This window comes from Orycteropus afer, unplaced genomic scaffold, assembly GCF_000298275.1.
Source record: "Orycteropus afer afer isolate SDZICR_OR568_19922 unplaced genomic scaffold, OryAfe1.0 scaffold00058, whole genome shotgun sequence".
Lineage (NCBI taxonomy): Eukaryota > Metazoa > Chordata > Mammalia > Tubulidentata > Orycteropodidae > Orycteropus > Orycteropus afer.
This window is the reverse complement of record NW_006921645.1, coordinates 10,827,567-10,830,964: the sequence shown is the minus strand read 5'-3', so window position 1 is coordinate 10,830,964 and position 3,398 is coordinate 10,827,567. Positions and strand designations below refer to the sequence as shown.

Genomic DNA, 3,398 nt, shown 5'->3' with positions numbered 1-3,398 from the left:
AAAAATGTAGATTAAAATTCAAAATCATAAAAAAAAGACCAGACTTAATGGTCTGATAGAGAATGATGAAACTCCCGACATTATGGGCCTTACACACCCTTCAAACCTAGAAATGAACCCACTCGCAGAGCCAAACAACGGACAAGCCTATAATGTGAGTAACAGTAACTGTGAGGAACATACTCCTCAGAGCAATCAACCATATGAGATCACTAGGGCAACATTTGCCCAAAAACAAAGTTCAGAGGGCAGGAAGCAGCAGGAAAGATGAGCAAATGGAAGCGAGGATCCCAGGGAGGAAGTGGGAAGAGTGCTGTTACAGTGAAGGGATTACAACTAATGTCACAAAACAAAATGTTTATAAATTGTTGAGCAGAAAACTAATTTGCTCTGTAAAGTTTCACCCAAACCACAACAAAATGTTTAAAAAAGAAAAAACAGGTCATTTCAATAGTTGCAGAAAAAGTATTTGAGAAAATTCAACATCTATTCCTAATAAAAACTATTAGCAAACTAGAAATTGAAGGCCCTTCCTCAACCTGATAAACAGCATCTGAAAAAACTACAGTTAATATCATTGTTATTTGTTGTTAGTGCTGTCGAGTTGATGCCAACTTACAATGACTTTAGGTATAACAGAACAAAATGTTGCCCAGTCTTGCGCCATATTCATGATCATCGAGTCCACTGTTGTGACTATTGTATCAAGCCACCTCATTAAGGGTATCCCTCATTTCCATTGACCCTTCACTTTATTAAATATGATGTCCTTTTCTAGCACCTCACCTTTACTGATGATGTGTCCAAAGCAAGCAAATCATAGTCTTTGCATCCTCACTTCTAAGGAGCAATCTGGTTGTATTTCTTCTATACTGATTTGTCCGTTCTTTGGCAGTCCATGGTGTATTCAGTATTTTTCAACAACACCATAATACAAATGCATCAATTCTTCCTTCTTTTCCATTGTTTAGCTATTGCACATATATGAGGCAACTGAAAATACCATGGTTTTGGTCAGGCATACCTTAGTCATCAAAATGACATCTTTGCTTCTTAAAACTTCAAAGAATTTTTTTGCAGATGATTTCCCAGTGCAGTATGTCATTTGATTTCTTGACTGCTGCTTCTCTTGACATTGATTGCTGATCCAAGTAGAATGATATTGCTGACAATGTCAATTTTTTCTCCATTTATCATGACACTGTTTATTGGTCCAGTGGAGAGTATTTCATCATACTAAATGATGAAAAACTAATTGCTTTCCCCCTAAAACCAGAAGCAAATACAGAGTCCAGAAATATATCCACACATACCCAGTGAACTACTTTCTGACAAAGTACAAAAGCAATTCAGTGAGGGGGAAAAAAAAAGTGCTGGAAGAACTGGTTGTCTATATGCAGAATAAATAAATAGATAGGTAAATAAATAGTAAATTTTGATTCATTCTTCACACCATTTTTAAAAAATCATCTAAAATTGGATCATAGACATAAAAGTAAAACCTAAAACTATAAAACTTCTAGAAGAAAACAAAGGGGCAAATATTTGTGACCTTGGGTTAAGCAATGATTTTGTAGATACAACAACAAAGCACAATCCATGAAAGAAAAGATTAATAAATTGGAGTACATAAAAATTAAGAACTTTGGTTCTTCATAAAAATCTGTTAAGAGAATGAAATAAGCCACAGAGTACGAGAAAACATTTTTCAATCATGTATTTGATAAGAAAAACTGGTCCCCAGATTATATAAATAACTCTCAACACTCAGTAAAAAAACAAATAGCCCAACTAAAAAATGAGCAGGGGATTTGAGCAGATTTTTCTCCAAAGAAGATCTTCAGATGGTCAATATGCACATGAAAAGATGTTCAATAACATTAATTGTTAGGGAAACTTAAAAAACACAATGAGATACTACTTGAAATCCACCACCCAAAACCCACTGCTATGGAGTCTGTTCAGATTCATAGCGACCCTATAGGACATAGAACTGCTCCATAGTGCTTCCAAGGCTCTAAATCTATGTGGAAGTAGATTGCCTCATCTTTCTCTCACAGAACAACTGGTGGGTTCAAACTGCCAACCTTTGGATTAAGCAGCTGAATGTTTTAGCCACTATACCATCAGAGCTCCTTTGAAATCTCCTAAGATGGCTATCTACCACTTGTCTGTCAGTTTGTCCTACTAGGGTGGCTTGCGTGTTGCTGTGAGGCTGGAGGCTATGCCACCAGTATTACAAATACCAGCAGGGTCATCCTTGGTGGACAGGTTTCAGCAGAGCTTCCAGACTAAGACAGATTTGGAAGAAGGAAAAGGCTCTCACTTCTCAAAGTACTGTCCAGTGAAACATTGTCTGATATATTACTGTAAAATTTTATGAATAGCCTGGAAACACTGTCCAACATAGTGCTGGAAGGTGAGCTCCTCAGGTCAAAAGGCACTCAAAATACGACTGAGGAAGAGCTGCCTCCCCAGAGTAAAGTCGACCTTAATGATGTGGATGAAGTAAAGTTTTTGGGAACTCCATTTGCTGATGGGGCACGACTTAAAATGGAAAGAAACAGCTGCAAACATCCATTAATAATCAGAACATGGAATGTACAAAGTATGAATCTAGGAAAACCGGAGTTGTCAAAAATGAAATGGAACACATAAAGGTCGATATCCTAGGCATTAGTGAGCTGAATGGACGGAATCTGGCCATTTTGAATTAGATAGCCATATGATCTACTATGCTGGCAATGAGAAATTGAAGAAGAATGGTGTGGCATTCATCATCACAAAGAATGTTTCACAATCTATCCTAAAGTATAATGCTGTCAGTGATAGGATATCTATACACTTACAAGGAAGACCAGTTAATACTACTAGTATTCAAATTTACACCAACAACCAAAGCCAAAGATGAAGAAATTGAAGATTTTTACCAAATTCTGCAGTCTGAAATTGACAAAACATGCAATCAAGATGTGTTGATTATCACTGTGATTGGAATGCAAAAGTTGTAAACAAACAAGAATCACTACCTAGTTGGAAATTATGGCATTGGTAACAGAAATGACACTGGAGATCACATGACAGAATTTGGTAAGACCAACGACTTATTCATTGCAAATATCCTTTCAAAAACATACGTGGCAGGTATACAAGTGGACTTCACCAGATGGAATACACAAGAATCAGGTTGGTTACATCTGTGGAAAGAAGTGATGGAGAGTATCTTCAGCCAAAACAAGGCTAGGAGCTGACTGCAGAACAGACCATCAACTGCTCATATGTAAGTTCTCAAGTTGAAACTGAAAACAATTAAAATAAGTCCATGAATACCATAGTCACAGGGGACTTCAAGCTCAATTGGCATAACATATTACACAAAACATTGTTCCACCTCCTAC

At 36.9% G+C, this 3,398-nt stretch overlaps 1 protein-coding gene across 1 annotated transcript in view; it reads right to left on the bottom strand.

The window, feature by feature from the left end:
• The window catches only part of FAM228B (family with sequence similarity 228 member B), a 47,681-nt gene that overhangs the window by 39,118 nt on the left and 5,165 nt on the right, over positions 1-3,398 (bottom strand). The window lies entirely within an intron of this gene.